Source organism: Podarcis liolepis, assembly GCF_965112155.1.
Source record: "Podarcis liolepis genome assembly, chromosome: 4".
Taxonomy (NCBI): domain Eukaryota; kingdom Metazoa; phylum Chordata; class Lepidosauria; order Squamata; family Lacertidae; genus Podarcis; species Podarcis liolepis.
Genome location: NC_139558.1, coordinates 106,177,468 through 106,192,475, shown reverse-complemented (window position 1 = coordinate 106,192,475; position 15,008 = coordinate 106,177,468). Strand labels below are relative to the sequence as shown.

Here is a 15,008-nt window from a genome sequence, read left to right as displayed (position 1 = left end):
CTGCGTAGGCAGGTTGACTTGAAAACCACAAGGAAGAGAACCACCTATTTGCACAAAGATGAATACCCATAATTAAAAGCTGAATAAAATAATGCAATTAAAATGTCAAAATAGGCATCCATAATAGAAATGTGCAGCAAAGCAATCCTATTGAAACAACACAGCAATTAACAGGAAGGAAACAACAGAGCATTGTGTAGCAGATCATATTGATCCTGTCTCAGAGGAGGACATTTCCCTTTTTCTTTTAGGGTTCAGTGTGCTTTGAAGATGTTGCTGTTTGTTTCACGGACGAGGAGTGGGCGTTGCTGGATCCTAACCAGAGAGCTCTGCATAAGGACGTCATGGAGGAGAATCGTGGGATCGTGGCCTCTCTTGGTAAGGCTCCCTGTGGGATCGTCCTATCTGCCTGGAAATTCAAGAAATACCTCTATGTGACAAACCTCATAGATTTTCACAGAGCTCAGCAGCGCCCCCTCCAACACCTGGGAACCTAACAACCCCACAAGAAACCTTGAACAGCAAATTCCAGTTTTTTCTGTCAAAAATCTTCCTCCAGTTCTGCCTTTTTATACCATGATTCGGCTGGTCTGAACTGCCCAGGTATCTTAAATGTCAGCTTCAGAGTTGTTAGGAAAGAGTAGCTTCTGTCAGGTTTTCTGTTTTTGATTTTGCTGCTGTCAGTCTTGGGTTGACCAGAGAGACGCCTGACATTGGCGATGGAGGGGATGCCATGACTGGGCCAAACAAAATCCGTCCCAGAGAAGAGCCAGGCTTATTGAATCTCAGGTGGTAGTAGCAGTGATAGTAATAGTAATAATTTTTATTTATCCCCTGCCCATCTGACTGGGTTGCCCCAGCCACTCTGGGTGGCTTCCAGCACATACATACACATGAAACATTAATAATAACCATCTGATCCCATATAAAAAGTACATTAACTTTAAAATAAACAACATATAGTAGTGGCCAAAATTGTGGAAATCTCTTGCAAAAAGTATATTTCCGAGGTTTGATGGCTCAAAACACCAATTTTTGGGGGAGTAATACCATAAAATTATATATCAATGGAAATATAATTTAATGAAGAATGCAATGCAATAAGTTTTATGAAAGTGTATGTATTATAACAGCAGCCATAAATACGAAACATGAAAGACATAGAAAAAATGAGATCTACAGAAATTCTCACCATGTCAATTAATACTTATTTTGTTAACCTTTAGCTTTAATTCTGGCCTTACAACGCCTTCCCGTGGAGTGAACCAAGTTTTTTCATTCAGCAGCTGTAATAATGTGAAACCAAGATGGAATTGTTGCCTCTATTAATTGGGCTTTATTGCTGGGTTGCTTCTTACTAACTAAATATTTATATAAATATATATAAACACTTCATTATGTGAGAACAGATCAAATGTAGAACACTTCAGTTTGGGCTCAAGTATTTCATTTATGCACTTTTGGTCATTTACATTCCCATTAAGGATGCAAATTCTGCCCACACCTTTTTCTGTCATACAACCCCAGATCTATCACACTATCTATGGGAACAACCCTTCAGGCTCTGTCCAGTACGACACTTCGGCTCCCACCCTGGCGTGAGAGCATGCATTAGCAGAGTTTAGCGATATCAGACTGTGCAGGGTTGTAGCATCGAGAAAACATAGAAACATGGCCATCTCCTCTAAGTCAAAAGAGAAGGACAAAGAGAGGAAGTAAAATCACCCTAAGTTCCCTTCCCATACACCCAGCAGCAAGGATCATAGGACCCTGCAATGGGAGAATGAAAATACTAACACCAACTGGGTGTTTCACGGTCGGGGTAATGCAAGTAGGATGTAAATCTTCTCCCATTCTCCTCCTCGCGTATTTCATGCCCTCACTACCAAGCAAGGAGATTGGGGTCTCATCACTCCAAATAACACTTTCCCATTCTTCTGCTGTCCAGTGACCATGGGTTTTAGCCCAGTTTAATCTTTCCAACCTTGGCTTGAGAGATAACAATGGCTTTTTCCTTAGAATTCTAGAATTTAAACCAGCCCTTGCGCTCAACTTCACATTACATTGCACCATGTCATCTTGAAGACACCCAGATAGAATCATAGAATCATAGAATCATGGAGTTGGAAGAGACCACAAGGGCCATCGAGTCCAACCCCCTGCCAAGCAGGAAACACCATCAGAGCACTCCTGACATATGGTTGTCAAGCCTCTGCTTAAAGATGATTTTCTTTTGTCACGTAGGCACAGTCTCTCCATTCTTCGATTGTCACTTGCTGTTGTGCACCGTTCCCTGCCTTTACCTGTCTGATTTTATAGTGACTGATGCTCCTTATACCTCTTCAAAAATGTAGAAAGGCCAGCTTTGGTTGTTTCCCCCAATCTTTCTTCTAATTTCTTCATAACCGTAGTCTTGTTCACTTACTAGTACTATTTTACATCGCTATCTGGGTGACAAGTAAACTCTTTGTGCCATTTCTTTAATTTTATTATGTTTTACACACTCACTAAATAAAAGAACACACACAAAAAACCAACTAACATGATAGCAATCACATAACATACTGAAAAAAGTCAACCTAACCAAGTTGTGCTTCCTTTTTCTGCTTATTTGGCTATAATTTTTGATAGAATACAGATAATTGAACAAACATTTGTGCTATATGTTCATAACTAGAGGTACCAGATGTCAAAGAGATAAATAATTACCTGACATTCAGAAGACATCTTAAGGCAGCCCTGTTCAGGGAAGTTTTTAATATGTAACGCTGTACTGTTTTTAACACTTGATTGGGAGCCGCCCAGAGTGGCTGGGGAAACTCAGCCAGATGGGCAGGGTATAAATAATAATAACAATAACAATAACATCAACAACAACAACAATAATAATAATAATAATAATAATAATAATAATAATAATAATTCCACTGTAGATCAAACAAAGCCACATTTAACAACCCATGTGAATCTAAAAATAAATATGTTGGTTACTGACAAACAAAAAAAGGTATTGAACACACACCCAACCCCCTTCAGTTCTTCTCCATTTCTTCCTGAGGCTCTAATCCCTTTTTGTGTCCATTGCAGATTGTGACGAATTGGAAATCGAGAACAAGGGTGACCACAACAAAATCCCCATAAAGGAGAAGCCACATCAAAATTTGGAGTGTGGAGACAGCTGCAGTCAGAGCTCTCATTCCACTTCCCAACAAATAATTCACACAGGAGAGAAACCCTATCAGTGTGTGGAATGTGGAAAGAGCTTCAGGAGGAGCTCCCATCTCACTTCCCATCAAAGAATTCATACAAGTGAGAAACCCTATCAGTGTGTGGAATGTGGAAAAAGCTTCAGTCACAGCGACATTCTCACTAAGCATCAGAGAATTCATACAGGGGAAAAACCCTATCAGTGCATGGAATGTGGAAAGAACTTCAGGAGGAGCTCCCATCTCATTTCCCATCAAAAAATTCATACAGGGGAGAAACCCTATCAGTGTGTGGAATGTGGAAAGAGCTTCAGTCATAGCCACAGTCTCAGTTTTCACCAAAGAATTCATACAGGTGAGAAACCCTATCAGTGTGTGGAATGTGGAAAGAGCTTCAGGAAGAGCTCTGATCTCACTTACCATCAAAGAATTCATGCAGGGGAGAAACCCTATCAGTGCATGGAATGTGGAAAGAGCTTCAGTCAGAGCTCCCATCTCACTGCGCATCAAAGAATTCATACAGGAGAGAAACCACATCAGTGTGTGGAATGTGGAAAGAGCTTCAGTCACAGCCACAGTCTCACTTTCCATCAAAGAATTCATACAGGAGAGAAACCCTATCAGTGTATGGAATGTGGAAAGAGCTTCAATAAGAACTCCAATCTCACTTCCCATCAAATAATTCATACAGGGGAGAAACCCTATCAGTGTGTGGAATGTGGAAAGAGCTTCAGGAAGAACTTCACTCTTACCTCCCATCAAAGAATTCATACAGGGGAGAAACCCTATCAATGTGTGGAATGTGGAAAGAGCTTCAGTCAGAGTTCTCATCTCACTAGGCATCAGAGAATTCATACATAGTTCGGAAAAACCCTTCAGTATAGATTTAAACATCAGGCAAATTAGATAGATAGATAGATAGATAGATTCTTTATTGTCATTACACTAGTGCAACATTGCACAAGTGCAACCAAATTGGATGCCATCCAACGAAATATGCACCTTCTTAACCTTGCCTCTGGCTGATTGACATCATTGTCCTTTTAAAATGTTGGGAGGGGGGTTACCGATGTATATTTTTTGTTTTTATATTGTCTTTTATGTTGTAACCGTCCTTAGACCTGGGGGTGTAGGGAATAGAAGCCAACTCTTAGAGGCCGAGGGTTCTTTGCCCCCCAATAAAATATTTGAGGGGGCACCCACCCAGTTGATAGTCATTGCCATGCCAATGGCACGCATGCATCATGTGATTGATTGTGCAAGGCAGGCCTTACTTTATCCCCCCACCATTATTTCATTTAAGTCGGCACTACTGGGTAGGGTGGTATACAAATTAAATACATGTATCGCCTTCCTTTGCACATGTTCCAGCACATGTTCCTTATTTATTACCATTTTTAAAATTTATGTGCCCTTCGTCTGAAGATTTCACAATATAAACATACAGGATGAAAGCATGGCTTTCTCAAAAACAAGTCAAGCCAGAGAAATCTCTCCTCCCCTTCTTTTGGATGGAGTTAAAATCTTTGTTGATCAGGGGACAGCTGTGGAAATAGTGCATCTTGATTTCAATAAGGCTTTTGACAAAGTCCCCTGTGATATTTATGTGAGGAAGCTGGTAAAATGTCGGCTGAACAAGGTAACTGTTAGGTGGATTTTGCTGACGTAACCTGAACAGTACTCCTTCATGGTTCCTCACCTTCCTGGCGAAAAGTGACAAGTGGGGTGCTGCAACACGTACCTGGTGCCGGTGGACTTGACCCAATCCTGTCAGCAGTTGCTGGTGGATGAGGCCACCATTGAGGCACAGACGATTGTAAAGCACAGGGGCACATTCCGGGTCAAGTGACAGCAATTCGGCATCAACGTGGCGCTAGGCATATTCCAGAATCTAATGGACTCTCTCCTCAAAGGGGTTCCCGGTGTCACTCCCTATGATGTGTTGATTGCTGGGCCCATGCCGGAGGAGTTCAGGGTCTGCCTCTGCACCGTCCTGCACTGTTTCCAGACTGCTGGGCTCAAGATGAAGCAGGAAAAGTGTTGACTAGGAGTGCCCCAGGTGGACTTGGATTTACGATGGATGCAGACGGGGTCCACCCGACCGGGAACAAGGTGCAGGCCATTTGCGACACCCTGGCACCTAAGGGTAAGGCCGAACTCCAGGCCGCCTTGGGACTATTGAACTTTTACCATGCCTTCCCTCCTCATAAGGCGGCGGTAGCGGAACCCCTACACAGGCTCCTAGACGAGCAGCCCTCGTGGGTGTGGGGTCAGCGCCAGGAGGCCAGATTCCAGGCAGTCAAGGACTTGCTCATCTTTAACTCGGTCCTGGTGCACTTTGACGAGAGGCTGCTGGTGGTGCTGGCATGCAACGTCTCACCCTATGGCATTGGCGCCATCCTGGGGCACCAACTTTCAGATGGGAGAGAAGTGCTGGTGGCGTACTTTTCCCAGATCCTCACCGCAGCTGAGCAGAACTCGCAAATTGACAAGGAGGGTCTCGCAATCGTGAAGGGAGTAAATTGTTTTCATGATTTCTTGTGCGGGCGCCCTTTATTGTGGTGACTGACCACAAGCCGCTGCTTCACCTGTTCGTCCCTGAGAAGCAGCCCCCCCAAGTACTGCCCCCCGCATTGATTTTCCTTGCCAGCTACCAGTATGCACTGTTCTACCGGCCCGGGAAGGTGATGGGCTACGTGGATGCCCTCAGCCGGCTACCACTACCATAGACCAACCCCAACCCAGTGCCCGCGCAAGAGGTCATGAACCTGAAGCTGCTTCCCGATTGCCCCAATCAGGTGCCGGAACTAGCGTGCCACTCCAAGAAAGATAGGCTCATCTCCCAGGTCCTGGACTGGGTGTGGCAGGGATGGCCCAGTAACAGCCGAGGTCCGGATTTGCGGGCTACACGACCTGCAAACACAAACTGTTGGCCCACAAGGGATGCCTGTTATGTGGGAGGAGGGTGGTAGTTCCCCAGCCACTCCGCCAAAAGTTCCTCACAGCCATACATGAGAGACACCCAGGGTTAGTGAGAATGAAGGCCCTTGCCAGGAGTTACGTGTAGTGGCCCGTGCTCAACGGACAGATAGAGGCCTGGGTTAAATACTGCCAGGCCTGCCAGGAGTACCACCTGGATTCCCTGAGGGCCCCCATCCAGTCCTGGGAGCCCACCCAAAAGCCATGGTCCTGCCTGCACATGTACTTCGCTGGCCCCTTCCAGGGAAAAACATCCTTTGTAGTGGTGGACTCCAACACCAAATGACTGGAGGTCACCCTGGAATGGTTTCATTTCTATGGCCGTGGTCATCTGGGTACTACGTAGGCTGTTCATGACCCACGGGCTTCCTGACACCCTCGTCTCAGACAACAGAACTGCATTCACGTCAGAGGAGGTCCAGACTTTCACAGTGCAAAATGCTACCTGCCACGTCTGCTTGCCACCGTTCCACCCAGCCACCAACATCAAAGCAGAGCGCACAGTGCAGAGCACCAAAGATACCCGAGACCACCGAGAGCCAGTGTGGTGTAGTGGTTAAGAGCAGTAGATTCGTGATCTGGGGAACCAGGTTCGTGTCTCCGTTCCTCCACATGCAGCTGCTGGGTGACCTTGGACTAGTCACACTTCTCTGAAGTCTCTCAGCGCCACTCACCTCACAGAGTGTTTGTTGTGGGGGAGGAAGGGAAAGGAGAATGTTAGCCGCTTTGAGACTCCTTTGGGTAGTGATAAAGCGGGATATCAAATCCAAACTCCTCTTCATCTTCTTCTTCTCTGCCGCATGACGCAAGGGGGCTGGGAGTACCACCTCACCACATTCCTTCTAGCTCAGCACAGTAACCCCAGCACAACAACCGGCCAGAGCGGAACGATTAAAGGCTGGCGCCTCACAACAAGACTTGACCACCTTCACCCCAACAAAGCTCAGGACAAGGCAGCGGCGGGGGGAAGCATGGACCCCCGGACCCAGTGTACAGAAAGAATTTCAGGGCAGGCCCAGCATGAGTAATTGCCACAGTCACCAGGGCGACTTGCCCCATGTATTATGAGGTGCTAACGGGGGAGGGGGGGCAATGCTGACACCGCCACTGCGGTGAGCTAGAGCGACCTGGACAGAAGGGTCCCAAGGGGGCAGCTGGGCGGTGAGGCCCACAGAGCAGGAGGAGTGGGCAAGGGAGTCAGAACCACTATGCACAGAGATGACCCCCAAGGCAGAGCAGCCACAGGAACCAGAGTTGCGACTGAGTGGGCTGTCTGTGCCAGACCAAATGGCCCTGAGCATCCAGCAGCCCCGGAACATGAGCCAGAACCAGAACCCCCAACCGAGAAACACCCCAGGCATCAACTTAGACGTAGGCAGCCAGCGTACATGGAGGACTATGAATGCAAACCTCCTGTATGTACTGAGCTGGGATACTAGAACAAAATGCAGGTAGGATCCAGAAGGCAGCAACCTGATTGGCCTTTAGGAACAGTCCATGCAGGCTCTAGGAGGGGACTTGAATCAGCCAATTACGTGGGACCCGTTGTATAAATAATGTATATATAGCCAGAGGTTTTGGGGAAAATTCATTCACTGTATACTAGGAGCTGAAATAAAGAGCATGAAATCAATACTCCGAGTATATTTCACCCTTTGGGGGGGAGCTCAAGCAGTGGAGAGATTGTAAAAGGTAAAGGGAGCCCTGACTATAAGGTCCAGTCGCAGACAGCTCTGGGGTTGCAACGCTCATCTGGCTTTATTGGCTGAGGGAGTCATGTGGCCAGCAGGACTAAGCCGCTTTTGGCGAACCAGAGCAGAGCAACGAAATGCCATTTACCTTCCCGCCAGAGTGGTACCTATTTATCTACTTGCACTTTGACGTGCTTTTGAACTGCTAGGTTGGCAGGAGCAGGGACCGAGCAACAGGAGCTCACCCCGTAATTGCGGGGATTTAAACCGCCAACCTTCTGATCGGCAAGCCCTAGGCTCAGTGGTTTAGACTACAGTGCCACCTGCGTCCCTCAGAGCCTTTCTCTGATTGGCTACCCTACAAGAGAGGGTTGGAGGGAGAATAAAGAGAGCCGTTTCTGAGGGGATTTGAGATGGGAGAGAGGGAAGGTTGGGAGAAGATGGGGATGAGGAGAGGGAGGGAGGGAGGGAGAAGTGGCTCTGATCTGAGTGGATCCTCCGCTCTGAGGAGAATATCTATGGAGCCAGAGGAAGGAGCCTCACAGCTGAGATGGGGAGACCATGTTGAGGGTCTGGAGGGAGTATTCAGATGGGAGTGAAGCTGGAGGGAGAAGCTGTGGGAAGACTCTCCTCTTCTTCTTCTGGGGTCTCCTTCCAGTCAGGAGGAGAGAGATCTTCCAGGAAAAGGAGATTCCCAAGTCCGTGGCAAGGGCTGAGAGGATCCCCTGGGTCTGGCATACAAAGGAAAATACCTCAGGAGTGGGATTGCTAAGAGAGAGGGGAAGCGAGGAAAAGTGGCCCCTCGCTGTGAAGGAAGCTGGGCTGTGTCCAAAGTACCTCACGGAAAGACCCCTCATAACTGAGGGAGGGGATGAGAGAGAAGCCGCAGAAAGAGAGTTCAGCCTTTCACCACCTATTCTGGAAACCTGAACATCTACCTGAAGTGCAGCAACTGAACTGGAGGGAAGCTGCGCCTGCAGAACCGTCTTTAATCCTGAGACCTTCAGGTCCGCCACCGGCTTTCCCGGGCGTGAGAGGACCTTTTCTGGCTCCCGATGCTTTTGGGCGGGACGGGCGTGTCTGCTGATTGGGCAGGCGGCTGTGGACTGCGGGAAGCTCGGCTGCCTATTGGCTGGGAGGGCGAGGAGGCGGCTGCTCCCGCTGATCCGGCGGTTGAGAGGCAGCTTGGGCCGAAGCGCGCCGAAATGGCCCGAGAGAGGCGGCCGGTGTCTCCGCTGGCGGGCTGCCCTGAGGAAGGCGAGCTGCTCCTCCTCCTCCTCCTCCTCCTCCTCCTCCTCCTCCGGGCTCGCCGAGGCGGGGCAGCCGCGGGGAAGGAAGCCAGCAGCACGACGACTGCCAGAAGATGGGGCTGGAGGCCAAGGCAGGGAGGTGCTCAGGGCCCAGCCAAGAGGAGAGCCGGGCAGGGGCCTCGCCAGGGGGGGGGGCAACTGCCCCCCCAAAGCCGTCACAAATAACAGAAAATAATGGAAATCTGCCTGGCTACAGGCGTGGGTGGACTCGGCATTGCAAGGGTTAAAGGGATCTGAGCTGCCTTCCTAGAGAGGCCAGGAAGCGGGGGGGGGGGCAGGTCCTCCAGAGCCAAGGCCCCTCCCTCCCCAGTCCTTCCCTGCTTGGGTGTCTCTCCTGCAAGGGCTGCCTCCCTGCCCCCTCCTGGGATCTGGTGAGTCTCCTCTCTCTCTCTCTGGGATCTGGTGGGGGTCCCAGGGCTGCAGCAGGGGAGGGGGCCGGGGGGGCTTGATCTGCTCCTGCGGGGGGGGACCCCAAGTCAGGGAGGGGAGGGTCAGGGGTGCAACGACCCCCCCATATGCTCCTGCTACCCAGAGGAGGAAGGAGCCCCGGGGCTGAGAGCCAGAGCTTTTTGCCAGACTCCCCAGGAGGAAGGTCAGGGAAGGAGAGAGCGGGGGGACGGGACCCCAATTCAGGGAGGAGAGGGTCCTGCCAGGGAGGGGCCAGGTCTGCCACGCTCTCCTTCCTGCAGATCAGAGGATCCCAAACTCATTTGACCCTCCTCCCCCCCTTCAGAAAAACAATGACTCCCCCGAAATCTCCTTCTTCAAACAAATGAGTCCCTAGGACTGTGTGACGTCGCTCAGCGGCATTGCAGAACAGAGGAAACATCTGCAAATGGTTTTCGAAAGCTGGACAAGGAGGTGGACTAGACACCCCCCCCCAAAAAAAAAAGGTGGGAGAGAAAGGCCAGGAATAAAGAGAGGGATCCCAGCCCAGAGTCTGGCTGCTGCATTGGGGACCAGTTTCCCAGTGTCTCCCAGGGCAGCTCCCCACGGAGGCCACTGCAGCAATCCCCTCGCACCCAGAGCAGGGCATCCCAGGACCACATCCTCTCTCTCCCAAAGGGATTGTTGCTGGCAAAGCAGCCGGAAATGGGCGCTGCTACTCCCTGAGCCTCCAGGAACCTGGGCATCAATGGCTGTGTGTGTGTTCAGCCATCTAAGAGAATAATAATAATAAATTAGCTGCCTAAATTTCAAAGGAGATGTATTTGGCCCCACCCACTTGGCCCTCAGGGGGTTGGCTAAATACATACCTGGCCCTCAGAGCAAAGAAAAAGGGACCCCACCCCAGGAGTCTGTCTGGAGAGGCAGAGAATCCAAGTGCAAGAAAAGGAGACTAAAGCAGGGGGGAAATGTGCCCTGAAGTGGGGGTGGGGGGGGAGAAAGACTCCTGAGGACCCCCGGATGAGGACCCCCACTAGAGCCAAGCATTCATTTTTCAAATGACTCCCTTGTCAGTCAGTTCTGACTTCATGCATTGACTGGAAGGCAGGAGCAACCAGGCTGATTCATCTCCCAGAAATCCCTTCAGTTGCCTCCACATTCTGCATTGCTAGAGGGCTGGAGACTTACTTCTTCTCCCCTTCCTCCTCCTCTTTCTTTTCAAAAAGGTATCTCATGGTTTGGGCTCTGGTCCCGTCCAGTCCTGATTCCTGGCAAGACTCATCCATGCTTGTTCAGGGATCTTGTTTCTTCTCCTGACCTACAAATTCTGTAACAGAACAATGTTTTTGCTTTCTAGGATTTGCTAGAGCTTCTCATTAAGACAGACAAAACTTGGCAGAAGGTCAAAAGGTGCCCAGAGGGGACAAACTTAGAAAGGGAGTGAAGGTGGGTGATATTCTGGAACACAGGTGCTGGCAGTCGGTTTTCCTCCTTCTTGTTCTTCTGCATTCCAAGTCCTGCTGACAGGTTATGAAAGATGACAACATGAAAGAGGTTAAAATGGAGAACCATGAAAAAGGAGCCAGGTTTCCTTGAGGTCTGAGGCTGGTGAGGGTGGACAGACTCTTGCTTTGAGGACGATCTCATGTCTCCTGACCAAACTGCAGTCTGTGCAGATATGGAGTCTATGAATGAGGAAGCTAGCAAGGACCCAGAGCTGAAGAGCTCTGAGCTGAGGGAGCCACTCCAGGCATCAGTGCAGACAGCCAAAGAGCAAGATACCCAGTGCGTTGTGAAGAGGACTCCCCTGTGTGAGTGCCTGAGGGCCCTGCTCCCGCCACTCACCACCTGGCCCAGGGCAGGGCCTCACTAGGATAGTTGCTGTTACTGCAGGAGGGGCACAGAGTGTTTTTAAAAATGTTTTAACAAATTTCTTTTGAATTTTTTGTATGTGGGGGGTGGGATGGATGTTTGGTTGGGCTTCAGAATTTGTTTGCTTTTGATGTTTTTTGTAATTTTTACAGTTTTTTTGTTTGTATAGTTTTATTGTTGTTTTTTTTAAGGTGTTATTTTGTTCTTAAGGGGAGGGGTCAGGGCTGCCGGGGAGTGGGTCCCAGCCCACAAAATGGCTGGGGCATGTTCCACGGGGGGGATGCACTGGGACAACCGATCTCAGTGATCACAGGTAGGAGGAGGAGTTACGCTAAGACCAGACCATGTTATTACAGGGGAGGCAGGTTTAGTCGTTGTTTGAGGACTATCCCTGCCTCCGGGTCTGGTCCTGACCGGATGGATACTAGAATCACCAAGAGATACCCACATGACCTGAAGGTGCTGCTGTGCAATGCCAGGTCAATGATTCATAAGACCACTGCCATCTATGACTTGATCATGGATGGAGAACTTGACCTGGCATGTGTAACAGAGACTTGGTTGGATGAAGCAGATGGGCCTGTCCTTGCCGCTGCTTGTCCACCAGGTTTCTCTTACGCACAGCAACCCAGGTCATGTGGGCGGGGAGGGGGGGTTGCAGTGATTTTTAGGAAGTCATTAGTTTGCACCAGGCGTCCTATTGGGAAGACCCAGTTCTCCGAGTGCATGTTCTGGAAGTTGGGCAATAGGGGCAGTACAGGATTCATTTTGGTGTACCGACCTCCCCGCTGCACCAAGGATTCCCTGCCCGAGCTGCTTCAGGTTGTGGCGGATGTTCTCCTGGAGACACCTAGTTTGGTCTTCCTAGGGTATTTTAACATCCATGCCGACACGACCTTACAAGAATCATAGAATCATAGAGTTGGAAGAGACCACAAGGGCCATCGAGTCCAACCCCCTGCCAAGCAGGAAACACCATCAGAGCACTCCTGACATATGGTTGTCAAGCCTCTGCTTAAAGACCTCCAAAGTAGGAGACTCCACCACACTCCTTGGCAGCAAATTCCACTGTCAAACAGCTCTTACTGTCAGGAAGTTCTTCCTAATGTTTAGGTGGAATCTTCTTTCTTGTAGTTTGGATCAATTGCTCCGTGTCCGCTTCTCTGGAGCAGCAGAAAACAACCTTTCTCCCTCCTCTATGTGACATCCTTTTATATATTTGAACATGGCTATCATATCACCCCTTAACCTCCTCTTCTCCAGGCTAAACATGCCCAGCTCCCTTAGCCGTTCCTCATAAGGCGTTGTTTCCAGGCCTTTGACCATTTTGGCTGCCCTACTCTGGACACGTTCCAGTTTGTCAGTGTCCTTCTTGAATTGTGGTGCCCAGAACTGGACACAGTACTCCAGGTGAGGTCTGTCCAGAGCAGAATACAGTGGCACTATTACTTCAAGAGTTACAAGAGGCCGCTCGGAACTTTGTGGAAAGCATGGCCTCCATGGGGCTGTCCCTGAATAAGTCTGGCCCAACCCATAGCCGCAGACATGCCTTGGACCTGGTGTTTACCTCTATGGATGTTGGTGATCTGACACTAAGTAAAAGCGAAACGAAAGACGTGCCATGGTCAGATCACTTCCTTTTTTATATATATATAATTTTCATAGAATCATAGAATCATAGAGTTGGAAGAGACCACAAGGGCCATCGAGTCCAACCCCCTGCCAAGCAGGAAACACCAATTTTTATTAACACCCCCTGCCAATTTTTATTAACACCCCCTGCCAATTTTTATTAAGGTTTTTATATTACAACAAAAGGGATAAAACAAAGAAGAAGAAAAATAAAAAAAATACAGCCATTATTTTTCATTTACTTGTTTCTTGGACCCCCTCATACCTCTCTTTTTTGTATTCCAATTCAATTTATTAGCTCAGCAATTTGTTTCCCTCTTTATCCTACCCAAATCTTTATTCTTAAATTTTTATGATCTTGAAATTTTACTTCTATAAACCCATTTTTTCATATTCTTTTAACCCATTACAGCTAGAAACCTCTTAATTTTAATCCAACATTATTCTAAAGTTCATTGATTTTACAATGTCTGTGTAAATAATCTTTAAATTTCTTCCAATCTTCTTCCACTGACTCTTCCCCCTGATCTTGGATCCTGCCGGTCATTTCCGCCAGTTCCATATAATCCATCACCTTCATCTGCCATTCTTCCAGAGTGGGTAGATCTTGTGTCTTCCAATATTTTGCGATAAGTATTCTTGCTGCTGTTGTGGCGTACATAAAGCAAGTTCTGTCCTTCTTTAACACCAATTGGTCAACTATGCCTGGAAGAAAGGCCCCTGGTTTCCTTTTTCAGTTCATTATATATCGTTTCCCAGAAAGCCTTAATCCTTGGTCACGTCCACCAAAGGTGAAAGAATGTGCCTTCGTTTTCTTTACATTTCCAACATTTATTATCGGGCAAATGATAAATTTTTGCAAGCTTGACCGGGGTCATGTACCACCTATAAATCATTTTCATAATGTTCTCTCTTAAGGCATTACATGCCGTAAATTTCATACCAGTGGTCCACAACTGTTCCCAGTCAGCAAACATGTCATGTCCAACATCTTGTGCCCATTTAATCATAGCAGATTTAACTGTTTCATCCTGAGTATTCCATTTTAACAGCAAGTTATACATCTTTGACAAATTCTTAATTTTGGGTTCTAACAGTTCTGTTTGCAATTTTGATTTTTCCACCTGGAAGCAAGTTTTCTTATCCAAATTGTATGCCTCCATTATCTGATAATAATGGAGCCAATCTCGCACTTTATTCTTTAGTTTCTCAAAACTCTGCAATTTTAATCTATCTCCATCTTGTTCCAAAATTTCCCAATATTTCGGCCATTTAGCCTCCATAGTGAGCTTTTTCTGAGCTTTCGCTTCCATCGGTGACAGCCACCTTTGAGTCTTATTTTCCAATAAATCTTTGTACCTTATCCAAACATTAAACAATGCTTTCCTAACAATATGGTTTTTAAATGCTTTATGTGCTTTGACCTTATCATACCACAGATATGCATGCCATCCAAATACATTATTAAAACCTTCCAAATCCAAAATGTCTGTGTTCTCAAGAAGCAGCCAATCCTTCAACCAGCAAAAAGCTGCTGATTCATAATAAGGTTTAAGGTCTGGCAGGGCAAATCCGCCTCTTTCCTTTGCATCCGTTAATATTTTAAATTTTATTCTAGGCTTCTTGCCCTGCCAAACAACTCTTGAAATATCTCTCTGCCACTTCTTGAAACAATCCATATTGTCTATGATTTGCAATGCCTGAAACAAAAACAACATTCTCGGCAATACATTCATTTTTATAGCTGCGATACGGCCCAACAAAGAAAGTTTCAAATTTGACCATATTTCTAGATATTTTTTCACTTCACCCCAGCATTTTTCATAGTTATCTTTAAATAAGTTCCCATTTTTTGCTGTCATATTGATCCCCAGGTATTTAACTTTCTTGACCATTGTTAAACCTGTCATATTCTGAAACCTCCCTCTCTC

The 15,008-nt window shown here is 47.5% G+C and overlaps 2 protein-coding genes across 4 annotated transcripts in view; both read left to right on the top strand.

The window, feature by feature from the left end:
* Window positions 1-15,008, top strand: part of LOC310705058 (uncharacterized protein) — a 261,167-nt gene that overhangs the window by 57,157 nt on the left and 189,002 nt on the right. For 2 of the 3 annotated variants that reach the window (XM_083499393.1, XM_083499388.1), the window contains exon 1: window positions 9,432-9,557. The exons of the other annotated variant lie outside the window; for it this stretch is intronic. The gene's annotated coding sequence lies outside the window, so the exon portion shown is untranslated. Of the gene's footprint in view, window positions 1-9,431; window positions 9,558-15,008 lie in introns of those variants that run through there. 3 annotated transcript variants of the gene reach the window in all.
* The window catches only part of LOC310705262 (uncharacterized protein), a 31,376-nt gene that overhangs the window by 2,509 nt on the left and 13,859 nt on the right, over window positions 1-15,008 (top strand). The gene's annotated exons all lie outside the window — the stretch shown is intronic.